This window comes from Cydia splendana, chromosome 5, assembly GCF_910591565.1.
Source record: "Cydia splendana chromosome 5, ilCydSple1.2, whole genome shotgun sequence".
Lineage (NCBI taxonomy): Eukaryota > Metazoa > Arthropoda > Insecta > Lepidoptera > Tortricidae > Cydia > Cydia splendana.
The window spans coordinates 21707818-21720900 of record NC_085964.1 but is presented as its reverse complement, the minus strand read 5'-3'; the positions used below and the strand labels follow the sequence as shown (position 1 = coordinate 21720900).

Genomic DNA, 13083 nt, shown 5'->3' with positions numbered 1-13083 from the left:
ACCTTATTTCTTTAAAATAAGGTTTATATGTAGCAGAATGCCGACAATAGAGCATTTTACCCTAGTCATTTATTATTCACTCTCCAAAATAAATAAGAATAAATACAGTGGTTATTAATGTAATTTATATGCGTGAATCCGAATAAACCCGTCCAAAATCACACACCGTAAAACTTACGCTGCAAACTCCGAATTTGAACTCAAAACTAACAAATAAAAACTAAATTCAATTCTCAAGGAATCCACTAAGCATGAAACTAAACTTCGTCAGAATTCCGTCATAACTGAGCTCGAGACGGTCCATATTGCATTGTGGGCCTAATTGGATTCAGATCCTTATCAGCAACTGATAAAATGGAATAGATAACATTCTGTAGTGACTTATTAAGGTCGTTCCCAGAATAATATTAGATGGTATGATACGCGCTCGCGGCGTATGTGTAGCGATAGCAGACAACGTGTTTTTATAGCTTAGAATTTAGAATAAACAAATAAATAAATATCAGGGGATCTTACACAGATCAACCTAGCCCCTAACTATACTCTGTATCTTTAGGTATTTAAATAAAAGTAAACAAAATCTACCCTCAAATGGCTCCTTAAGCCAGTTGAGGGTAGAAGAAAACATTACACGATCAAATAATATAGGTTAAAGTGAGGTCGTTCAATGACTGATCTAGGCTGTTTGTAATTGGTCGGTTAACCAATAAATGTTATAACTACCCGAAAATGTACAAATTGTTTGTTTACTTTTATTTAAATACTTAAAGATACAGACTGTACGTGTAAGCAAAGCTTGTACTATGGCTGCCAGGCGACGATATACATACTAATATCAAAGACATATGTAACTTCGTATAAGACGAATAAAGTCTAAGGAAAAAACGTGCCTCGGAATTCAAGCAAAAGTCATTCTCGAATAGATGGCGCACACACCTTTAGCCTATCCTCGGCTAGATGGCGTGACGACACCGTTTCATATTTAACAATTTTAACACATAGATATCAGTGAATGAACATGGATCAAAATGATATAAAAATAATAAAATCATTTATCCATATATATAAATTTTTTGATAACTTTATACGTTTTCATTTTGAGTTTTAGTCGTGTGTCGATAGATGGCAGTAAATTTACAGTGACTACAAAATTTACAATGACAGGACCCCTCTATACTATCTATTCTTTTTGCTAATATACATAGAAAATATCCATGACTCAAATAAATGCCCTTACCAGGATTTGAACCCGGGACCATCGGCTTCATAGGCAGGGTCACCCACTAGGCCAGACCGGTTAATAAACAAGACCAAGTGCGGGTAGTTCGAAAAACTCGCCTAGAAGATGTTGATGTCAACTTTAGCCAGTCTTCTCCGAGACCACGGGGACAACGCCGTCCTCGAAACGTCGGAGGTAAACTTAAAACTTAATTTTACGCGATTAAGTCCCGTCATTGTGTATTATTGGGAGTATTGTTTGACTGTAGCAATATTCACGAATAAGTTTATATAGGGACCGTGCGCGTTGGAGGGTCTGACATCTTGTGGCCTGAATCGGAAACATATGTGCACATGCACAATATGTACATTGCCAAAACAAGTGCTACCATCTACCGTTCTCGTAGGTATGTTTCGTTGTGCTTGCGCTGCCATCTTGTGGGCTACATAGGAAGCATAAACGTCACATTTATGCCTCGCGCCAAAAATCGGATGACTCCTATGCTGCCCCCTATAGTTCATGCACTGCCCCTATTGAAAAATTAAATGTTAATGATTAAATTTCGTGTATTTCACACAGCTGACTCTGCCGACGCTACCGCCCTATCAGAGATCTGTACAACGGATCGTGTAGTGTAGTTTTTGCGAAATTGCTCCCGATCAACCTCTACTCTTGATTCCCTGGAGTTGGCGGCAGTGACGTGACGTCACAGGGCCAAGGACCATTCATGACGTCACAGGGCCAAGGACCATGCATGACGTCACGATCAACGTTTTGGACAAATTAAAAAATGAGTCGCTTTATTTTAAACTCGGATTAATCCACTCTACCCTCTTAGGAAATATCTAGAGCTAGACCAAGAAAAGTCTGCAACGATTTTGATAGCACACGCAGTGCAAGTATCATTTATTATAATAATAATATTCGTCATAATTTCATAGAAGTTTGACGTCTAAAATAACACTTGCACTGCGTGTGCTATCAAAATTGTTACAGAATCATGGAACCAGATTAAACATAATACTGTTTATAATTAAACGAGGTGTTTGATTTAAGCTAAACCAGAGTTCAAGATTGTACAGTTATTTAAATTTAACAAATTGATTCACATTGAATTTCCTACATTACCAAATTAAATAAATGTTTTTGTCCTAATAATGAGCTAGACTAATAACATCCTCGTAGCGGTCGGTGTGCTAAAATAGGAGGTTTAGCGCTATCGGGACCGCAGTATGAAATCATGGAGTGATTCATTAGACTCGCCGATAGAGGGCGGAGGTGACGCGCCCGCCACCGCGGCGCGGGCGCATACCATAGGATGCAGCGTATTTAGTAAACACCCCTGTGATGGACGTGGCACTAATAATGGGATGTATATAACAAATCCTGTAAAATAAATATTGATCATCGGTTTATAAACACTGGCAACATTTTACCATAAAAGCCATAGATAGACCTGCTTAACTTTGACGTTTCATTTATTTCTGTTTATTTTAACATAGATATGAGAAAAAAACATATACATATATCATATTTGTTATATACGACGACATGCAACTGCGATAAACGACTACACCTTTTAATGCGCAAAGAGGTAGAAATTTTACAATTATCAGTGTAATATAAACGCAAACCTAAGTTAGATCCACTTCCCATTATTCAATTGAACTAAAACTTCAAATATACATATTTAATAAGTTGGGTGGCTATGCAATATTATTTTACCATCGTGCTGATCTAAAGACGGACACAGGAGGTGGCCATAGGGACGCTGTGATAAAACAACGCAACCTAATTATATTTGAGTTTCTTAGAAATGTCTCGACGAGTATTACTTGCCTGTTCAAGGAAAACTCAGCGATAAAAGCTTGTATAAAAATTAAATTATTGACATACAACTTTATATTTCTAGCCGGGTCTAAGTTTGTCCCTTGCGGCACACCCACGGGTCGCACACACGGCCGATTACATCCTTTGTTGTGGAAGAAAAATGGCCGTACACTATCACCGCGCGATACTATTATTTAAAACAAGATGCCTGACGACCGATATGCCGCTATGAAATGATAGAGCGGCTAAAGCTTGGAGGTGGCAATAGTGGTTGAGTCACCATTTGTTAAACTGTTAGATAAGGTCTAATGAAAGTGTGTCTTACAAGTTACAATAGATGTAGCAGATGTTATAACTAGTTGCTTTGTAGCTGTAGACCTCTAAAAGGCGAGGCCAAAAAATCTATATAGTTATCGATAACTTCAGGCAGCAGCAGTAGCAGGTTCGAACCTGCTCACAAAATTACACATGAATCGGTTAAGAAACGCTTCCTGGAGTACATTTGGACATACGAAGGCATTTTTGAAAGCTGAAATGAAGACCTTCGCTCACGCTCGGTCGAAAAACGGAATCATTTGGCCAGTAAACTTTATGCCTAACTACTTTAAGGCAGTCAAAGGGTGAGAAACTATTGCTGACTTTGAACCAAAATATCAGTAACGTTAAACAAAATATCACCAGGATTGGTTACGGACTCTAAGAAGGTAGCATACTCCCATCTTAAAGGCCGGCAAAGCACTTGCAACCCCTTTGAAGTTGCAGAGTTCATGGGCGATGATAATTGCTTACCATCGGATGATTCGTCTGCTCTTTTGCCGCCTACCTATATCATTAAAAGGAAGGTTATTTGTATTCATATTGATGTATTATTATTTTTGCATGTATGTAAATTCAATGTTGACGTGTAAAAGTGCGCTTGTGGCGTATTTGCTGAATAAATGTTGAAGAAGTTGAAGAATTGTTAGTCTTGAATCCCTTTGTCTCCTCCGTCGTAATGTATTCCTGGGTATCAGAGGCATTGGAGCTAGCAGGGCCTTGCCTTTTTTGGCAATAGAGTAACGGCTGTGTATTCTTGTCCCTGTTCCGTGGTCAAAGCTGGAACTATTGCGACTACGGTCACAAAAGTGTTTAAGAAATAAAGAGAATTATCTCTGGTGAAGTGGAGAGGACCATGGTAGTTGATGCAGCGCAGTATGAAAAAATTGCTCACATTTTTCGAATAGCTGTTGAGTTTTTTTGGTAGTGATTCATACCTAAATAACCACTTATTATTCAATATTTGTCCTCGTGTGTATATTTATTTTAAAAGAATAGTAGAGGAGTTGGGAGCGAAAACCGACTTCTATACAAAGCTCCTAACTCTAATAATTTATAAAAAAATCTAACAAATTTTATACAAACAAAGTGGCATAGCAGTGGTAAAATATATTAAGTCAACTTCTGTTAAAATATTTTATATTTTATGAGAGGAAAATGGGAACTACGTTTGTACGGAATAGCGCGAAAAGCTCTTAAGGAATAGACGAATAAAAAATGAGCTTCATTTAGTGGTAAGTCGTTCGATAACTCTATATTTAGTACCTATTACAGTTTATCATACGGGTTTTTTGATTGAGTCGAGGTTTCAAAAATCCGTAGCTACTTACGACCATAGGCAAAATGATGTATCTCTCCAAGGTCCATCTTCTTAGTCATTTGGTAAGGTCTCTGATTGAGAACCTTCTCTTGCCTTAAGCTCATACGCCCAAGCATGAAACCCGATACCAGAATGAAGTCTTGCCCGAATAATAAATGTGTTAAACACCTAGCAGATACACGGCCATTGTTACGGTGATGGTATCTCGATACGACGTATCGTGGTAGCACGTGACAAACGAGCGGGGCCACCCAGTGTGCTGGTTGATAATTAGGGTATTAAAGTATGGTTTCATAATTTATTAGGAGTTTTTGACGGCCTCCTAGCCTATTTGGTAGCCTTTAAAGCGGGAGGTCCTGGGTTCGAGTCCTGGTAAGGGCTTTTATTTGTGTGTTCATCACGGATATTTGTGTTTGAGTTATGGATGATTTTTATGTATTTGTACTATGTATTTACGTATTTATTAATTATGTGTCATCGTCTAGTACCCAAAACACAAGCCTTATAAAGCTTAGTGTGAGATTAGGTCGATTTGGGTATAGATTGTTCCAAAAATATTTTTATTTATTTATTTATTTAATGGCGAATTATCTCCGTAAAAATGAAAGGCGTGTCTATAAAGTGGCTAATTTTACCCAGTCAGAAATGTCAGAATAATTATTATTTCCCTGAAAGTGTAAGAAATAATGAAGTCAGAAATTACTAGTAAATATTAACTCTAAAATTAATTTCTTATTTTATTTTACCTCACGGTATTCCGATTTTCGTGGTCTCAGAAGTTTTGGCTATTGCATACCACTTACCTAAAAGGTTAACGATTGCATTTATCCTTGGATAAATAAAAGGTTAACTTATATTTATTGCAATTTTTTTCAGTGTAGGTTAAAAGAATAGTAGAGAAGGAGATATTTAAATGGGTATGAAACACCAATACCTATTTAAATAAAACATTAGAACGTCACGATAAAAAATAGAGTCATAACTAACACGGTAAACGGCTCCCCAGCGTCGTCAACACAAATTGATTCACTATAAAATTCTTGTTAGCCATGATTCACATTGGAATCTCATAAAACCACTAAAACAATATCGGATCACAATAAAACAACTCCAATAGCTCCACAAACGAGAGCAACAAAGACGGAAAAACAAAAAAAAAGCTGTCGACTCCCGCGCCGGCGCAGCCACCTCCCAGCGCCATCTCTTGTTAACTACGATGAACTAAAATGAAGCGATACACATTGATGTTTTACAAGGAAATTTAGATCAGGCGGCGCTTGTTAAAGCAGTGATGCATTGAAAACAACTCGTAGTTTTGTTGTACCTCGGTCGTATTTGTTAACAAATGGCGTATTGTTTTCGGTTGAAACCTTAAACGTATCGTGGAATCTGGAGGCTGTCACTATTATTTTGTGATAGGAATTCCTTGGTTATGTCCGACATATTGTTACATTCCCGAATTGTATAAGTGGGATGATATACAAAGGAGAAATAGTGGAGTTTTTTAAAATCTTTAGGTGCCATCAGTTGAATTGAATTTAATGAAGTTTGAAGGTTAGTAAGTGCTACCAGCTGCCATTATATTGGTAATTAGGCAAATCAAAATATACCTACTGAGTACACAAATACAAATTTTATAATAGCCTATATTAGTCTAGTGGACAGTCGTTTGTAGGTACATTAAAAATAAATACCTACCATAGATAAATAGGTTAGGTACTATTTATAAAAAGTTTTAAGCGAGCTTTGCGAAAACTTAAGTATAACAAGATAATAACTTTTTAAACTAAGCGAATTTATAACTTATTAATGATAAGTTAGACCAGACCTCCATACCTCCTATAAAACATATTATTAATAAGTAAGGAAAGCCATGTGTGGAGTGGGCATTCGAAGCTTACTTATGTATTTCTCTATGAAAAAAGGTTCTATACCAAAAATTTTGAAAACGGAACCTGATTTTCTTGTTACAAATTACTTTGCCTGCAAAAAGCTCGCAAAACCCTGCAGACCCAGACTGTATCTCCCAAGACCACATTATATTTGCTCTATCAGGTAGATCGCATTATGTACAGTCGGCCCATTAATCCCGCTATCTCCGCATCTAATCGCTAACGACTCCACTGTACCGGACTGTGACGTGCTGCCAGACATTTTTTGTGGATTAAATTTTAGGGGAGAGTGACTTGACAAATATTTACGTTGTTTCATACGTAATTTTAATTACTTACTCGTACATAATATTAGTCTTTGCGAAGTTATGAGATAATTCAACAAAAATGATCTTACTTATCGTGCTCCCTGGATCGGCGATTGATTCTAGTCTTACAGTCTAATGGAAACGAAGACTAAACTACAGATGAAACTTATTAATTCACTAAATCCAATTAGTACCTGGGTATACATTCAGTCTTATTAACATTACCCAAAACGTTTTTTTTAAATAAGAATACAGATGAAGGAAGCTTTCAAAGATGACGGTAGTCATGTTTTCAAATCAGAAAATAATTTGTGATTAACAAGAGTTAATTACTAATTATTCGGCACCCAGAAATTCGGTAAATTTTTCTTCTATGGGCATCCCCAAATTGTGCATGTAATACAAGCTGTTAACTATTTCCCACAGAAGTGATATATTTTGTTTTAAAATCTGTGTATGCTCCAATAAGTTTATCATCGATCAACCCAGACATCAAAACTAGCCAAGACAAATGCAATTTTGATTTGTCAAAATTAAGATTCAAATTACAATGGAATGGGAGAACTCTTAATAAGTCTCGGGGCGGCCGGTATAAGTATAGTAAGTTTTCATCGACGGGGGTCCCACAATATCAACAATCTAATCCTGCACTATACAAAACTCTCGCAAGGCTATCGTATTGTGATAATTGTGCACGCAGCTGGGGTGTCATTTCAATTGCGAACGAAAAGCTCACACGGACCAGTGTAAGTGCTCTCTCCTATCCTATCATTGTTAAGGTTCTCCAGATCACTATATACTGGTTTGAACATTTGAGTCTCCTGTTCTTGCCAAGAGATGATAATACACGTTCTGGGCTTACTGCGATATGCTCAGCTGACGACTTATTTGGCCAAGCTAGATGCAAGACACCGTTGGTTACTTACTTGTTCAGTGGTCCAGAGTTTGTTTATTACTAATATGTTCCGTTGTATCTGCATAAGACCTTTGTCCACTTTTATCTTAATATTACCACCGGCGAATCTTCCAAAATCTTCAAATGCAAGTTAACCCGCATAACAGACTTCGGGAAGAAAACAACATTTATAAATAATTAACAAACAAAAACCAACCAAATTGAAGAACATTGGTGAAATGAAAGTCCCAGATTTTTGTACAGTCCAAATAATGTAAGAATTGTAAAGACATGTGTACCTTATTAAGCATCGACTCGAGTCTCAATAACGCAACAAAACTAACAAATATGTACCTCAATAAGAACATTGGACACTGTAAAAAAACTACAAAGATTCCGATGTGAGAAAGATAAGATGGTAAAAGGTATTCCATTTAACCCCATATTAATTGACTGATAACGATATCAGGACGATTGTGTGGCGCCAGGGCACCTATAAATGATGCATGCTGATGTAAAACCTTTATACTTTTTGACTGTTAAGTAACAAAGATGTTTTTTTTTAACCCGTGGAATTATCCAAAGCTTTTAAACACAAGAACAATAAACATGGTATGAAATTAACATGCGAAGTGACCCGATTTAGTTGGTCTTTAGTCAGTTCCAGATATTCTACGCAACTCCTATGGATTCTGTAAGACGAACCCACAGACAAGACATCCTCCATACTGAGCATAGTAGCTCTACCCCCTCTGCCACGCATACGGTAGTTTTACTCCATTTTCGAGTCGAAAGTGTCTTTGTGTGACGTCCGTGTCTTTGAACGGACCAATCACGGCACGGGACCTCGCTCACCTCGTCCCCCGCACCCCCGTATTTTTGGCAGCATCGGTTTCATGAAATAATTGCTCTAAACTCCGTCTAGAGGATTCCTAGTCTATGGACGAACCTAACGATTCCACACAAGTTTCTAAACTTTACTTTTCTCCACTACTAAACTTACGCAAACTTTTCTAAAGTACCTAGGTAACTTTTCTACGTCGCTGACAAATGTGGATACGGTCCGTCTGGTCGAGGCTTCCGACACTTCGTTGTCTATGACAGATCGGTGTTCATGTGATGTTTTCTATAGAAAACTGAAGTTTCGGACGCCTCGGCCTGGATCGTTCTAGTGGTCGGCGGTTACCGTAGCCTATGGATGCCTGCAACTCTGGACACCACCTCGACAGGGAGCTCACTCTATAGCCAAAGTGATACAAATTGCCAGAAAGAGATCGCTCTTTAGCCCAAGATATTTTTTTTAATATAAGCTGTGCAAAAAAACGGTAAGGTATACGTACTAGTGCTCGACATGCTAATGCCCAATAGATGACACCTTGCTGTCACCTCTATTGACAATGACTTTAGTTTCAAGATGGCATGTACTGGGACCGCATCTAGCACCAGTACGTTTACCTGATTCGAAACCGTAAAAGTAAGTTTTAAACAATGACGTATGTTAGCGTGGCCACTTTATCAGCATTTTATATTTGCTATCGGCCGAGAATCGAACCTAAGCTGCAGCAGTCTTGGTTCACTTCATTTACATGTCCCATTTGCTTAATAGCCGGGAATACTGCATGCGACTGGACAGATTTGTGGGACACATATAACAAGAGGTAGCGATTAAGAACGGTCAAGCTGTAGTGATGTAGTGCATAATTATTTTCCTTCGTATTTTCACGGAAACGTACGAACGTGTTGCTATTTCAGTCAGTCTCGGTACAAAAAGTACTGAGGTTGTCTGAAGTAGCGTGACAAAGGCGAACGTTTCCGAGAAAATTCGATAGAAAACAATTATGCACTACTACATCTGTAAGTTGCTTTCAAAGTGCTATTTTATATAGGCTGTAGTTTTACAAGATATTATTATTGTAAATATTCAACTAGGTACCTAATTTAAACTGAGTCGTACCTACGCAAAGTAGATAATATGTTTTATTATGAATTTAGTAAGCCTAAGTACCCAATTGAAACTTGGGTTCGAACTAGTGATCCAAAGGGCTCGAGCCTTTTAGCTCTTTTTTTAGGGCTCGCCTCATTTCTTAACGCCTAAAAGGCTAAAAGCCTACTTAGCTCTTTAGCCCCCGAGCCTAGTTTTATTTAAGATCCTAGACTCTTGGGGTTAATAACCTTATTAAGACTTGGGGCTAAAGAGCTAAATAGGCTTTTTTTAGGGGCTTAATAAGGTTATTAGCCCCAAGAGTCTAGGCTCTTAAATAGAACTAGGCTCGGGGGCTAAAGAGCTAAATAGGCTTTTAGCGTTTTAGGCGTCAAGAGATGAGGCGAGCCCTAAAAATAGAGCTCCAAAGACTCGAGTCTTTTGGATCAGTAGTTCGAACATAATATAACAGAGCAGTATAATAGTAACCTTGGCGTTAGTATTTTAAGCTTTTGTGTAGGTATTCAGTGCATTAGCGTTTAAAATTGTATTGTAAACCTATTTAGGTGCCTACCATTATCAGTTATTTATTTAGTAAGTGTATTCAAATTAATTAGGTACCTATCGGGACTGCTACGGTACGTCGGTCGGTGAGTTCCTTAATTCCTTAGGGGCTAACCCCGCTTCCGCTTACATTTTGGGCCAAACCCTTAACGCGGCATTTTTCGTTTCAAAGTCGGCAAATTACACACATAAAGAAATGTGCAATTGCAATACAGTATTAACATTTTTATGGGCTGTATATTACGCGAAACGCTGCCCGAGGCAATTGATGGCGCTTCTAATGTGAATTTTATGTATCACCCGTTTTTACCCAAATAAAACTGTAATTATACTGTTTTAAAGTGGGCGCCATGTTCAATGAGTTTAATCTATCTTCTTCTTCAACCTAGCGTTTTCCAGGCCTAGCGCCAGGGTCCGCGTTCCTGCTTAGTCTTCTCCACTTTGCCCGGTCTTCGGCATCCTCAGGTGTGAGATTTTTCTCTTCCATGTCCGCTTAATCAATGAGTTCAATCTATAAACTAAATAAAAAAGGAAAAATATTTAACATTTGAGTTCAATCAAGTAGTGTGTCGTATGCCCAACTATGTTCTGAAAGAGATAATATTTAACACCTCTCGTTGAGATTTCACAGTGATGTACCCAATTCAGAAACGTATGACGCGTGACACCAATGTACTCACTACTCAGTGCAAATTTTAAAAGCTCACTGATATAAAATCAGGTTTTTAAAAGGTCGGCAACGCGCATGTAACACGTCTAGATTTGCAGGCGTCCATAGGCTACGGTGACTGCTTACCATCAGGCGGGCCGTATGCTTGTTTGCCACCGATGTGGTATAAAAAAAAATCTCAATAAATATGTTTGTAAGGTGCGTTGGGAGATTAAAAGGGTTTTTCATGAGGGGTGAGACAAAAAATCGTCCGTATGCTACGGGCGAATCGGGCGATCTTATCCCTTACGAAAACCTCTTACAATCTTATTCCACCGCATTACGCAAAATAGGCACCAGCCGTCGAGATGCGGAAATCTGCCTGCCTGTATGCAACATAATACCTAAATATGTAGGTAAGAGGCTGCATTATTATTTGTTCTGAGCAGAATGAGAAGAATATAATACTTCTTTCATGTACGCCAAAGGCTTAGTTTTTACATTATTTTATTTCCATTTTGATTGCGGCAAAGTTATGAGTAATTATGACTAATTTTGTTCAAAGACGAAGCCGCCTCCTTAAATAAGTTTTTGCATTTTTATTTCTGTGAAATATTTTATCTAGCTAGGCGATGTGAAGTTAAAGTTTATGTAAACATTCGCTGTGTCACTAATCAAGCCGCAGCAGGCAAAAAAAATGCCATTATTAATTTATCGTGTGTCAAAAAGGTCACAAAACACAAATTTTAGTAAAATAATATAAGGTACTTAATGCATAAATTCCGTTTAAGACACCTTTGTTTGCTTTACTACACATAATTATGTTAAAATATACCTAGTTAAATAAATACGTCGAGTTTAACTCGAGTGAACATTTTCGTGATCAAAACACAAATAAATGCCCTAACTCAGAGTAATATTACCTGTTTTTGTTTTATACACAAATTAGGTATTAAAAACTTGTGGCGAATCCTCTAGCTGTCACTGCCAACGTCGTGCATAATAATCTAACAGATGGCGTTAGGAAGCTAGAACGCAATTAGTAAGAGACCTACATCGCGCTTACGGAGTTTTAAATGTCAGTTGCTAGGTATATGTATGTATGTATAACTTCCGACCAACTCTCAGTGGACTTCGGTCCCCAGGCATAACACCTGCCTGGATAGAGTAATCTCTATTGCCTCTCTACCTTCTACAAACTAATGTAATGGAAAATGTGTTTTAATTGTCACTTGAGGTGAGGAGCTGCTCAAATAATAGCTGGCGAATTCAATTATATCAAGAACTAGTTCGAATTATGTATAGTATAAAGTAGATATGTTTACTCGCACATAGCGGGTGTTAACTGGCTTCAGCACGTCTTATCTGGCGCAAGTCAGAAGTAGCATACAATCATGTACCAACACGTTCGTTTAATCCTAGTTTTCCTGCTCGTTATCCTGTTTACGTTATACCATGTTATACTACCTACAAGTTATTTATCGAAATAGGTTAGAATCTGAAACATGCAAAGCAGGCGAAGGATAATTAAGATATTATTGACCGAGCGTTAGCGGAGGTCTCTGTTTCAGCATGGGCAAAAATGCTTTTGTATGTCCGGATTTTTTCCTCTGCAGGCCGCATTTCTCAACCGATTTAAGGATGACACAGGTTAGACCGGGCCGACCGGGCCGTGTCCGGGCCGGAGCTTCCGGCGCTTACTTTTCTATGACAGATGACAGGTGATCACGTGATGCTTTCCATAGAAAACGATGCGCTGGAAGCTCCGGTCCGGACACGGCCCGGTCTAACGTGAGTCATCCTTTACCCGTCTGTGTACGATAAGCTTATTAATAATGTTGATTTAATAAATTAATTTAATATTAGTGCATACAAACTTAATACCTAGAAACAAAATAATACCATAAGTAAAACATAATAAAATAACTAACCTAAAAACTTAAAAACTAAATCTAAAAATAAATAAAACTAATCTAAAAATAAATAATTACAAACTATCCTGCGGAATGGTGCCGTAGATGCTGGCAGCATTTCCCCGCTGTATCGCAATACTTATTCTTTGTGCGAGGAAGCTGCCAGCTCTACGATCACCAGTGGCGTCTGCTATCCTTTTGGATAAATCCTTAAATAGCGTAGACGCGTTCGGACCCCACGGTTATTAATAATTGG

The 13083-nt window shown here is 38.0% G+C and overlaps 1 protein-coding gene across 1 annotated transcript in view; it reads right to left on the bottom strand.

Moving 5' to 3' along the window:
• LOC134790918 (zinc finger protein ush) overlaps window positions 1–13083 on the bottom strand; it is a 281118-nt gene that overhangs the window by 155521 nt on the left and 112514 nt on the right. The window lies entirely within an intron of this gene.